The sequence below is a fragment of the Malania oleifera genome, chromosome 2 (assembly GCF_029873635.1).
Source record: "Malania oleifera isolate guangnan ecotype guangnan chromosome 2, ASM2987363v1, whole genome shotgun sequence".
NCBI lineage: Eukaryota > Viridiplantae > Streptophyta > Magnoliopsida > Santalales > Ximeniaceae > Malania > Malania oleifera.
The window spans coordinates 82,934,459-82,948,943 of record NC_080418.1 but is presented as its reverse complement, the minus strand read 5'-3'; positions in this window follow the sequence as shown (position 1 = coordinate 82,948,943).

The window sequence follows — 14,485 nt, the reverse complement described above, 5'->3', positions numbered from 1 at the left end:
TCACTTCTAGACATTTTTTTGGAGGACCCATTCATAAAAGCTTTCCTTTTTTCTAAAAGCTGCTGGATAGTGGGATTGCTACCTCTTGAGGTAACTTGACGAGTGTTGGTAGGTCCAGTCCTCACATAAGATGTGGCTTTTCTTTGGTTGGTGTCATTGGAGGGGTTTCCAAATTTTCTACTCAATTGAGCTTTATTCATCTGTTCATAATTATGTGCCTAAAGGCATGCTCAAAGGAGTCAATGTGATGAGGAAACAACTTTTTCTTAAGTTCAGGCTTTAGGCCAATCCTAAACCTAGAAATTTGTTGGCTAATGCTCTTTTCTACCCCACATCTAATGAATAGCTCATCAAACTTACTCATGTACTGTCACACTCATACTACGTTGTCTACGGCTATAGAGCTGATCCATGAGACGTTCCCTATAAAAAATTAGGACATATTTTTCTGTCAATATTTATTTCATCAAGTCCCAATGTTCTATGGGTATATGACCTAAGTGAGCTTCTTGTCTTTCAACATTTACCCAATGAAGCTTAGTTTGCCCGGTCAGTCTAATTTTTGCAAACTTCACTCGGTGTGGATCATGCATCTTATATACCAGTCAAAGTATGAATCCATTTCAACTAACCAATCCTGAAAAATCTTTGGATCCATTAGGCCATCATAAGTAGGGGCTTCAATTTTCACTCTCTTCATGACATCCATTTTTGGGTCATGATCATCCCTACGAAAAGGTCTCCTGGGTTGGAATTCCTCTTCATCATAATCCTCTTCATTCCAATGTGGAATATAAAGGGCCATGATGCTAAAATCTTCTAGGAACATGAGGTCTTGGTGGAAGAGGAATGGGTGGTCTCTCTAAGGGTGGTGTCCTTTCTCTTGGAGGATCATTTGTTTCCCTAGAGTGGTGGGAAGCAAGTTCATGTTCAATCTCACAAGGCTGTTCGGGATTGTCTGGACGTGGGTCAGGAACTAAATTAGTTTCCAACCTATCTATCCTAGCAAGGGCATGAGTTAAGCCTTGAGTTAAGACTTGAACGTGGGCTTGAAGTTCATTTAGAAGGGTATCACGGTCTATGTCAATCCTACGACCTTGATAACCTAGGCTCTAACCTAAGCTCTGATACCAAGATGATGTAGGACGAGGTAGGGTGACCTAGTCCTATGGGTTCAACCCTTAATCAACACATACATAAGAAACACTTTATAATAAGAATTGAATCAACCAAGCTTACACAAAATAAATCATGCTTTATTTCACATGTCCAAAGATTTTGAAAAGGTATATAGTTTGATTTGAAATCCAATCTCAGAAGGTTCTTTCACAAGGAATCAAGTAATATGCTATAAAGATGTTATTCAATCATTCAAGAATATAAGTCTATGTTATCACAATAATATTCCCGCAATTGACAAGTAAATAAGTGTATAAATGCTGAAAATTTAAAGTTCTAGGTGTCTTTAGTCGATTGGTATTAAAGGTTAGTTGCCTAAAGAATTTGTAAATTGAATTCTAGGGAGTCAGAGTTGGGTCAGTCGACTGATCTAATGAGGTTAGTCGACTATCTGAAATTTATGGCATAATACCGAGAGCAGTAAAAGGGCAGTCGATTGATCTTTTGGGGTCAGTCGCCTGACCTGCAACGAGTTTAAGATATTAAACTGATTTTCAAAGATTTGGTTCAATTGAGACTTATGAAACTTTATTCAAAGGTTATTAAGAAAATGAGGGGCTCATTAAGAATGATATTACCATGGGAAAACACTGGATAACTTTCCAATACTCGTCATGAATCCGAATCACAACCACGAAATCCTTAAATATCAGTTGAACAAGTGTAGACACTCCTACTGTTTGTGTATAATGGCATGAAATGATACGAGATGGTGAAGATGTTTTGGATAAGTAGTAGTCTCACACCACCTGATCTCCGAGGAGAACAAACGTAGCTTCTCGCCACTCAATCACTAAAATCGGAACAAAGCTTTTAGCTTTACCTTACAAAGTCTTCTAAAATTCAATATTACTTAACTTATTTCTGTCGATATAGTTCTTACAATATATAAACTAACATGGGGATAGGGAAGACACGATAATAACACTTCTGGCACGTCCCATATAAGCAAGAGAGACACACTTAATGCTCACAAATTACAAACTCATTAATTAACTCACACAATTTTCTAACAAAATAAATATCTAACACAACTTACAACATGGCACATGCAAGCAAGTTGTCTTGCAAGGCTGCTAAATAAATGTAAGACACGTCAAAAGGGAGGCCCAAGCTATGTGAGGCCTAGAAAAGCCATATGGGGCCCATAAAGGTCTTGAGCTCGGAATTGCAAAATCACAACTCGGTTCTTCATGCTGAAAAGTCTTCAAGTACTTCCATAAGTTCCTGCAACGGTTAGCAAAAATTGTGGACATTCGGGTGCCGTCCATGTGTCACCATGTTGGCGAACGAAAGGGGTAATGGCTGCCATTCCCCATCAAGGTTCCTTCCTTCACAACCTCGCTACCTAAGGCATGGTTGGTCCAAATTGGGATTAGTTATGTTGTGTTGGAAGCTAGTAGATTACTTGGTTATCTAATTTCTGCTATTACCTTTACTAGTTTTACTTTGTTCTTAATTGTGTTTCTTTTCATTTTCTTCTAGATATAAAGTAATTTAAGCAGAAGGTAGAATAGGTTGAGATGCAAAAAATCATGTGGTTGAACAAGGTAGCTTGCTAGGCTATTCGTTATAGCACAACTTCCTTTCAAATCAAAGATTTACAATCCTTTACAAGTCTTACGGTCTTCCCTAAGAAAAAAAACCTTTTATATGGTTGTTCAATGGAATACTTGTGCCTTTACTTACTTCGTCCTCCACTCTTTTTAGGTATCCTAATTCCTTTTTTCCTTTTTACTTTTATATTTTGGACTTTGGGCTTTGACTAGTGATGCGAACCTCAATCGAAACGCGTTGAAACCCAACAATCAATATTGGAATGTTTGCCCAAGAAAGCTAAAATTTAGATTTTTGGATAGAAAACCCCGACCCAAAATTTATAAATGAAACGCGAACTGAGGATATAAAGTAACAAACCTTGACCCATTGATTATGATTAAATCACGAACCGAAGGTATAAAGTAACAAATTTTGACCCAATGATTATAATTAAATCACAAACCGAAGGTATAAAATTTGAATACCACAAGGAAGAATCCTTGATAAGCTCACAAGTTCTCTGAATAACCAAAAGAAGAAACAAAACCTCACATTTTCTTGATTTCTATTCCATCATCTTTGTTCTTACAATGAGAAGGCTATTTATAGGCATAGTGATGCGAATTCTTGTCAAAATAACGAGATCCGACAATGAAAAAAAAAAGGAACCCAAGATCGTTCTACATTCAGAATTGAATGATAGACCTTGACCTGTTGTTTACGATAAACAAGAACCTTGGTATATATGACCTCAACCTGTTGTTTATTGCGAAACAAGAACCTCGGTTTAAGAAGATGCCACAAACAGTGGTGGAAAACTGTTTGATAAGTTGTTGGTGAACGCCACGGGAAATCCTGATAAGTTTGAATAATTCTTCAAAGAACCGCAAAGAAAATACTCTCACAGTTTTACTCAATGATCCTTCTTTTTTTTCTTCTTCTTCTTCTTTTTTATGTTTAGCAACTAGCTTTTGACAATAACAGAATAATATTTCGAAATAAACTAGAACAAACAAAATACAAGCGGAATGGGGCACGGGAAATTCGGCTAAACTAGGGTATAATAAGAACACGAAATAAAGAAACAAAAGAAAGGTTTTAAGGGAAAGGCAAACTTGAACTAGAACTTGTGCTTTGATACCAAATGATGCAAATTCCTGCCAAAATAATGAGATTCAACAAAAAAAAAAGGAACCCAAGATCGTTCTACAATCATAATTGAATGATAGACCTCGACCCGTTGTTTACGACAAACAAGAACCTTGGTATATATGACCTCAACCTGTTGTTTATTGTGAAACAATAACCTCGGTATAAGGAAGATGCCATAAACGGTGGTGGAAAATCATTTGATAAGTAGTTGGTGAACCCCACGGGAAATCCCAATAAGTTCGAATAGTTCTTCAAAGAATCGCAGAGAAAATACTCTCACAATTTTATTCAATGATCCCCTTTGTTCTTACAATAAGAAAGCTTTTATAGGCATAGCCTGGGAGACAAAGCATTAAACACTTCAAACCACTCTCAACAACTATCAACAACTTACTAAGACTTCTCGCAAGATTACAAATTAAATATAACCCAAAATTCAAAAGTAGACTCAACAACTCAACAACTTACTAAGACCATGCAAGCAAATAAGTTGTCTTGCATGATTACAAATTACAAAATTCAAAGAGTCAAATCCCATTTTTGAATAGCACACCGCACTTAAACATGCTAATTAAAGCTTGGCCTTGGCCAGATTCTTCAAGAGTTTCAATTATGTTGATGAATCTTTGTTGCTTACGTGGGTCACGCTTAATTGACCTCCACGAATTTGCTTGAGTCCATGCCTCTTGAATCAGTCTGTTGAGTGTAGTTTTAAATTTCCTTGCTAGTGCTCTTGTAATTGGCCCAATTGGCACTTGGAAAAGTTCCTTTGAAGTTGTGCTATGATTTTCATGTGAATCACTCTACACTCATGTTTCACTCAAAAAAATACGTGGCTTTTAACCCTCTAATGTTCTCACGACTCTTGCCTTTTTCCACTCGATAATTCTCTTCTAATTCTTTTGAAACTAAACAATACTTCAAAATTTCCAGCAACGATTCACCAAGAACTTATATACGACCTCCTATTTTTTTTTTCCTTTCTAACTTTGCCCCACAGCAATTATGTCTCACAACAGTGCTAAGAGCGTTGCCAAAGATGCTACGGAATTGGCTGATCTGAAAGTATTTATGGAGGCCATAATGAGTGAGATGAGGCATGTGATGAGGTTGGAACTGGAGTAGGCTCACAAACGGATAGATCAAATGGAGAATACACATGAGAAGTAGCCACAAAACGCCCTTAATGTGCGTAGAAGGGAAAGAGTTCAACTGAGGGGAGTGAGGGTTGAGGATGAAGAGCCTTACTGGGTTGGTTTTGATGAAGAAGATGATAAAGATCTATTATTAGTAATAAAAGATATGGAGAGCGGTTTAGAGAAGCTAGGAACCGGGAAGATAACAACTTGGGTTGTATTAAGATGCAGATTCCGTCATTTCAAGGTAGATCAGACCTTGAAGCATACCTTGAGTGGGAGAAGAAGATGGATTTCGTATTTGACTACCACAACTATTCTGAAACAAAGAAAGTAAAATTAGCTGTGATTGACTTTTCTGACTATGCTATTACTTGGTGGGATCAGCTTGTTATAAACAGGAGGCAGAATAGAGAATGACCAATAGAAACATGGGAGTAGATGAAAACAGTGATGAGAAAGTGGTTCGTTCCAAGTTACTACTACCGAGAGTTGTACAAAAAGTTACAAGGTCTTAGGCAGGGAAGCCGGAGCGTAGAGATTACTACAAGGAGATGGAGATTGCTATGATCCGGGCTAATGTAGAGGAAGTCAGAGAAGCTACAATGGATAGGTTTTTATTTGGATTAAACTGAGAAATCCAAGATAAGGTAGACATGCAGCATTATGTGGAGTTGGAAGATATGGTGCACATGGGCATCAAAGTGGAGCAACAACTCAAGAAGGGGGGTGTGTCTCATGCAGCCCATAACTCCAGTTCTACCTCTTGGAAACCGAGTTATACCAAGCAGATGGACAAATCACAAACATCCAAAGTCGTGCCCATGTCCGCAAACACCCGCCACATTCCTCAAGGTAAAACTGACACTTCTACCTCTAGGAATCGTGTCATTAAATGTTTTAAATGTCAAGGCAGGGGACACATAGCAAGTCAATGTCCAAAAAAGTAGGTCATGGTGTTGTAAGACAATGGTGAAATTGTGATCGACAATGAAGATTCCAACAACAAAGAAATGCCACCATTAGAGGACGTTTACGAGGAGGAATATTTAGCCCCTGATGCATTGACATTGGTGGCAAGGAGAACATTGAGCTTGCAAGCAAAAAGAGTTGATAAAGTGCAGCGGTAGAACATCTTTCACACTAGGTGCTACATCAAAGACAAGGTATATAGTGTGATTATTGATGGTGGTAGTTGTACAAATGTTGCAAGCACAATTATGGTGGAAAAATTGGGACTACCCGTGTTGAAGCACCCTAGACTATACAAGTTGCAATGGTTAAATGATAGTGGTGAGATAAGGGTGCACAAGCCGGTGTTAGTCGCTTTTTGAATCAATAAATACGAAGATAAAGTGTTGTGTGATGTAGTACTGATGCAAGCTGGACACTTATTACTAGGGTGTCCATAGTAGTTTGATAGGCGTGTGAAGCATGATGGCTTTACAAACAAATACTCCTTTGTACTTAATCAACGACCAATCACTCTTGTACCGTTGAGTCCATAGCAAGTATATGAGGATCAAGTGAGATTGCAAAAAAAGAGATAACAAAAGAAAAGGAGTGAAAATCAAAGAGAGGCTGAGAAAAATGAGAGAGAAAAAGAAAATCAAAATTCGGCCATTGAGAGAAAAACAGAGAGAAAACAAAAGAATTTCTATGCAAAAGTGAGTGAAATTAAGCGAGCAATGTTTTCAAATCAGCTGATGATTGTACTTTTGTACAAAGAGGCTTGTCTAAATACTAAGAAACTTAACCTTGTTTTGCCCAGTTCTGTTGTTTCCCTTTTTTAAGAGTATGAGGATGTCTTTCCCAAGGAAACACCACATGGGTTACCTGCAATCTGGGGGATTGAACATCAAATTGATTTTGTTCTTCGTGCGACAATGCCAAACCGACCAGCCTATAGGAGCAATCCCAAGGAGACATGTAGTGCATTTATAGGCAGATTTGTAGTTGTCTACTTTGATGATATACTCATTTATAGAAAAAATGTGGACGATCGTGTAGTACATTTAAAATCTATTTTAGATGTCCTTACGAAAGAAAAGTTGTTTGCTAATCTGAAGAAGTGTACTTTTTACACCGATAAGCTTGTATTTCTGGGATTCGTTGTTAGTACACAAGGCATACAGGTTGATGAAGAGAAGGTCTGTGCTATCCAAGAATGGTTGAGTCCCACAAGGGTAGGTAATGTTCGTAGTTTTCATGGACTTGCTAGTTTCTAACAGCGGTTCGTGAAGGACTTTAGTGGCATAGCCGCACCAATTACCAAAGTGACCAAGAAGAACATTGGATTTAGATGGGGAAAAGAACAAGAGAAGGCGTTCCAATTACTCAAAGAGAAGCTAACCAATGCCCCCTTATTGCCTTTAGCTAATTTTTTGAAAATGTTTGAGTCTAAATGTGATGCTTCAGGTATTGGCATAGGAGCAGTTCTAATGTAGGAAGGATGACCATTTGCTTACTTCAGCGAGAAACTAAGCGGACGGCCTTAAACTACCCAACTTGTGATAAGGAGTTGTATGCATTGGTTCGGGATTTAGAGACGTGGCAACACTACCTATGGCCTAAGGAATTCTTGAGTCACACTGATCATGTGTCCTTGAAACACTTGAAGGGACAACACAAGCTAAACAAAAGGCATGCGCGTTGGGTGGAGTTCATTGAGACGTTTCCATACGTCATCCAGTATAAGCAAGGCAAGGAGAATGTGGTCGCCGATGCACTTTCTCGCAGGTATGCATTACTCTCCACACTTGATGGAAAATTTCTTGGTTTTAAGCACATTAAAAACTTATACACTGATGACCATGAATTATGTGAAGCATGCCGGCTTATAAGAAAACTGCATGTGGTAAGTTCTTTAGGCTTGATGGATTCTTGTTTCGAGAGAATAAGTTATGCGTACCAAATTGTTCCTTGAGGGAGTTGTTAATGTAGGAATCTCATGGTGGGGGATTAATGGGACATTTTGGAGTTGCAAAGATTTTAGCTGTTTTGCAGGAGCACTTCTATTGGCCTCACATGAAAAGAGATGTTGAGAGAATTTGTGGTAGATGTGTTACATGTAGGCAAGCCGAATCCAGACTGAGGTCCATTAGTTTGTATACCCCTTTATCAATTCCTAGTGAGCCTTGGATTGATATTTCGATGGAATTTGTGTTAGGATTGCCTATAGGACTAAACGTGGGAGAGATTCAATTTTTATGATTGTGGATAGATTTTCTAAGATGTCCCACTTTATTCCATGCCAAAAAATGGATGATGCCTCGCATGTTGCTGATTTGTTCTTTAGAGAGATTGTGCGATTACATGGCATGCCTAGAACAATTTTTTTGGATAGAGATGTTAAGTTCTTGAGCTATTTTTGGAATACTTTCTGGTGTATGCTAGGTAATAAGCTATTGTTTTCTATTACTTATCATCCACAAACTGATGGTCAAAATGAAGTAGTAAATGAGACTTTGTCTACTTTATTGAGGGCAATCATTAAAAGAACATCAAAACATGGGAAGAGTGTTTACCACTCGTTGAGTTTGCTTATAACAGATCTGTTCATTACACTACTAAATTTTTTCCATTTGAAATTGTGTATGGATTTAATCCTTTAACTCCATTGGATTTAGCATGTTAATTTAGCTGGAAAAAAGAAAGCTGACTTTGTCAAGTAGATTCATGAGAAAGAACGACTCAACATTGAGCAAAGAATGAAGTAGTATGCAAAACAAGTCAACAAGGGGCGTCACAAGTTGCTTTTTGAACCTGGAGATTGGGTTTGGTTGTATATGAGAAAAAAAGAGATTTACGAAGCAAAGATGTTCCAAATTGCTTCCAAGAGGAGATGGACCTTTCCCAGTCCTAGAGCACATCAATGACAATGCTTACAAGCTAGATTTACATGGTTAGTACAATGTAAGTGCGACTTTTAATGTTACTGATTTGAGTCCTTTTGATGTAGGTGATGATTTGAGGGCAAATCCTTTTCAAGAGGAGGGGAATGATGCAAATCATAGCACAACTTCAAAAGAACTTGTCCAAGTGCCAATTGGGCCGATTACAAGAGCACGAGCAAGGAAATTTAATGCTGCACTCAATAGAATGATTCAAGAGGCATGGACTCAAGAAAATTTGTGGAGGCCTATTGAGCACGACCCCCGTAAGCAACAAAGATTCATCAACATGATTGAAGCTCTAAAAGAATCTGGCCAAGGCCAAGCTTAAATTAGCCTGTTTAAGTGCTGTAATAATGGTGTGCTTTTCAAAAATGGGATTTGACTCTTTGACTTTTGTAATTTGTAATCATGCAAGACAACTTGTTTGCTTGCATGGTTTTAGTAAGTTGTTGAGTTGTTGAGCCTACCTTTGAATTTTGTGTTATATTTAATTTGTAATATTGTAAGAAGTCTTAGTAAGTTATTGAGAGTTGTTGAAAGTGGTTTGAAGTGTTTAATGCTTTGTCTCCTAGGCTAAGCCTATAAAAGCTTTCTTATTGTAAGAACAAAGGGGATCATTGAATAAAATTGTGAGAGTATTTTCTCTGCGGTTCTTTGAAGAACTATTTGAACTTATCAGGATTTTCCATTGTGTTCACCAACGACTTATCAAACGGTTTCCACCACCATTTGTGGTGTCTTCCTTATACCGAGGTTCTTGTTTCGAAATAAACAACGGGTTGAGGTCATATATACCAAGATTTCTGTTTTTCGTAAACAACGGGTCGAGATCTATCATTCAATTCTGAATGTAGAACGATCTTGGGTTCCTTTTTTTTGTCAGATCTCGTTATTTTGGTAGGAATTCACATCACATAGCCTGGGAGACAAAGCATTAAACACATCCAACCACTTTCAACAACTCTGAAAAACTTACTAAGACTTCTTGCAAGATTACAAATTAAATTTAACACAAAAGTCAAAGAGTCAAATCCCATATTTGAATAGCACACCATTTAAGCAAGATCAACTCCATCAAAAACTTGGATTAAGTTTATTAAGTCTTCATCTTTATTTGGGTCAAGCTTGGAGTGCCCCATTTTTGAATAAGCCCAAATATCTTGAATTGGCTCGTGAAGTGCTTCTTTCATCTTCTTGGATCTCTCTCTAGTGATAGGCCCAACTGGAACATGCAATGGATCCTTTAATGGTGTTTGTCGATTCTCATAATTCCCCCTCTCTTCAAAAGGATTCGTCCTTGAATCAGTGTAGTATTTTAAACCAATATTGATTGCAAGAAAATATTATAGAAACAACAAATCAAGTAAGAGGGAAAAAAATCAAATTTTTAAGGGAAATGAAGCTACAAAAGTCATGATTCAAGAAAAAAAAAAAAACTTTGGTAAGTACCAAATGATAATATCTTTTGCTTCAATATTTCCATTTTGTTTTGCTTTCTTTTCTTTTTAACGTCTCATTTTTCTCTTTTCTTTTTTGATGCCTACTTTTTTTTTTTCCTACTTTTTACACGTTACAAAACAAGAACAATGAATAATGAACATAAGAAGAACAAGATAGATAACAAGAAACAAAAGATAAAAGGATAGTAAACCTAATTTTAGAACCTAACTCTGATACCAAATGATGGTATCTATTGCTTCAATATCACCCCTTTTGTTTTTTTTTTTTTTTTTTTGTTTTTTTTTTACGTCTCCTTTTTTTTTTTTTGACTTGGTACGCGTCACAAAATAAGAACAATGAATAATGAACACAAATGGAACAAGATAGGATAATAACAAGAAAAAAAAGATAAAATCATAGTAAACTTGATCTTAGAGCCTAAGCTCTGATACCAAATGATGGTATCTATTGCTTCAATATCACCTTTTTTTTCCTTTCTTTTCTTTTTCCTTTTTTTTTTGACGTCCCTTTTTTTTTTTTGACTTGGTACACGTCACAAAATAAGAACAATGAATAATGAATACAAATGAAACAAGATAGGATGACAACAAGAAACAAATGATAAAAGAATAGTAAACCTGATTTTAGAGCTTAAGCTCTGATAGCAAATGATGCCAACCTCAATCGACACACATTGAAACCTAACAATCAATATTGGAATGTTTGCCTAAGAAAGCTAAAATTTATATTTTTGGACAAAAAACCCCAACCCAACGTTTATAAATGAAATGCGAACCGAAGATATAAAGTAACAAACCTTGACCCAATGATTATAATTAAATCACGAACCGAAGGTATAAAGTAACAAACTTCAACCCAATGATAAATCACGAACTGAAGGTATAATGATGAGAATCAATAAGCACCATCAAAGGATCCATTGCATGTTTTTGTTGGGCCTATCACTAGAGCGAGATCCAAAAAGATCAAAGAAGCTCTTCATGGGCTGATTCAAGATATTTGAGCTTATTCAAAAACGGGGTAATCTAGGCTTGGCTCAAAGAAAGATGAAGGCTTAATAAACTTAATCCAAGTTTTTGATGGAGCTAATCTTGCTTAATGGCTATAATCTCCTTATTAATGATGTGCTATTCAATTATGGGATTTGACTTTTTGGCTTTTTGTCTTTACATTTAATTTGTAATTTGTAAGACAACTTAACTTGCATGGGTTTTTAGTAAGTTGTGAGAGTAATTAATGTGTCTAGTAAGTTGGTATATTTAATGTCCTTATCTCCTATGCTTGTGTGGGAATTGCTAAGTTAATGTCCTTGTCTCCCATACTTTTTCTGTAATTGTTAAGTGTTTAATATCCTTGTCCCCTATGCTAGCTATATATATCTCACCATTGTAAGAGCTAAATTGATCATTGAATAGAAATCAAGAAAAAATTGAGGATTTGTTTCTTCTTTGGTTCTTTAGAGAACTTGTAAACTTATCAAGGATTCTTCTTTGTGGCATTTAAATTTTATACTTTCGGTTCATGATTAAGCTATAATCATTGGGTCGGGGTTTGTTACTTTATACTTTCGGTTCACGTTTCATTTATAAATGTTGGGCCAGAGTTTCCTATCAAAATCTAAATTTTAGCTTTCTTGGGCAAGCATTCCAATATTGTTTGCTGGGTCTCAACGCGTGTCGATTGAGGTTCGCATCATTTGGTATCAGAGCAATCCAATATTGTTTACTTATCAATGTTTTTTTTTTTCTCTTGAATCGTGGCTTTTGTAGTTTCATTTCTCTCATTACAAAGTCTTACGCAAGGCTACAGGAGCGTGGATAACTACTACAAAGATATGGAAATCGCCATAATTCGGGCTAGTATAGAGGAGGATAAGGAAGCTACCATGGCAAGGTTTTTGAATGGGCTGAATCGGGACACTGCCTTTGTGGTGGAGTTGCAACACTACGTGAAGTTGGAGGACATGGTGCACATGACAATAAAGGTGGAACGACAACTTAAAAGGAAAGGAACTCAGTTATTTCAAAATCCAGGCTCTTCTACTTCATGGAAATCAAATTGGAAGAAAGAAGAAGGAGTTGTTTTAAAGGAAAAAATTGAACCACCAAAAAGGAGAGATGAAGTTCCCAATGTCAACAAAGGTAAAACCGAATTCCAAAATTGTAATCATGATATTAAGTGTTTTCATTGTTTGGGAGTAGGTCACCAAATAAGAGGACCATGGTCGCACGTCTTGATGGAGAGGTGGAAACCGAAAGTGAGAGCGATGATGACCAAATGCCACTGTATGAGGACACTTGTGATAATGATGTGGAGTATCTAGTGAAGGGTGAGTCACTTGTGGCTAGGTGTGCTTTAAGTACCCGAGTCAAAGAAGATGACATGGAATAACAAAGGGAGAACATTTTTCATACTAAATGCCACGTCAACAACAAGGTATGTAGTATGATCAATGATGGGGGAAGTTGTACTAATATGGCTAGCACTACTTTAGTTGAAAATTTGAATTTACCTACTTTGAAATACCCTAGATCGTATAAGTTGCAGTGGTTGAATGATTGTGGGGAAGTTAAGGTAAATAAGCAAGTGCTAATTTCTTTTTCAATCGGGAAGTACAAGGATGAAGTACTTTGTGATGTTGTTCCAATGCACACAGGTCCCATTTTATTGGGCAGAACAGGAAGGTCACTCATAACGGGTTCAAGAATAGGCATTCTTTTGTAAAAGACAATAAAACTGTTACTTTTGTACCGTTGATGCCAAGACAAGTGTGTGAAGATTATATGAAATTGAAAAGAGAGAATGAGTTAAAACAATTGTGAGACCAAGAATTCAAAAAAAAAGATAATGAAAAAGAGAGTGAAAGAAAAAAAAAAGAGTGAAAAGAAAAGAGAGAGTGAAGAAAATGAGAGAAAAAAAAAACAAGTGAGTTTTTATGCTAAGGCGAGTGACGTCAAGAGTGTTTTTTATACAAACCAACGTATATTTGTACTCTTGTACAAAGAGGCATGTTCTAATGAGCTTGAAAAATCTTTGCCTAGTGTTGTTGTTTCTTTGTTGCAGGAATATGAGGATGTGTTTCCTAATGAAGTGCCTAATTGATTGCCACCTATTAGAGGAATAGAGCATCAAATTGATTTTGTAATAGGTGTGACAATTCCTAACCGACCAGCCTATAGGAGTAATTCAAAGGAGACAAAGGAACTTCAAAGGCAAGTTGAAGAGTTAATGGCCAAAGGACACATTAGAGAGAGCATGAGTCTGTGCGCTGTACCGGTGCTACTTGTGCCTAAGAAGGATGGAAATTGGAGAATGTGTGTTGATTGCAGGGCTATCAACAACATTACGGTAAAGTATAGACATCCCATTCCTAGGCTAGATGACATATTGGATGAATTGCATAGGTCATGTATTTTCACCAAAAAAAATGATTTGAAAAGTGGGTATCATCAAATTAGGATGAAAGAGGGTGAAGAATGGAAAACTGCCTTTAAAACTAAATATGGATTGTATGAGTGGTTGGTAAAGCCTTTTGGTCTAACCAATGCTCCAAGTACATTCATGAGGCTAATGAATCATGCATAGCGCGCGTTTATAGGCAGATTTGTTGTGGTATATTTTGATGATATTTTGGTGTAGAGTAAGAGCTTAGATGAGCATATTGATCATTTGCATTGTGTGTTTGATGTCTTGAGAAAATAAAAACTATATGCCAATTTAAAGAAATGTTCCTTTTGCTTGGACAAAGTTGTGTTTCTTGGCTATGTTGTTAGTGCGAAAGGAATAGCAGTGGATGCAGAAAAAGTGAAGGCTATCAAGGAATGGCCCATACCTAAGTCAATCATGGAGGTAAGAATGGTTTGGCTAGTTTTTATCGGCAATTTGTCAAAGATTTTAGTACACTGGCTGCACCACTCATAGAAATTGTTAAAAAGTCCGTGGGTTTTAAATGGGGTAGTGAGCAAGATCGTGTATTTATTGAAATTAAAGAAAGTTATGTGGTGCTCCTTTGTAAGAATTACCTGAATTTCTAGAACTTTTGAGATTGAGTGTGATGCCTCAGAGATATTGGAGCTTTGATGCAGGAGAAGCAGCCGATAGCCTATTTTAGTGAAAAGCTAA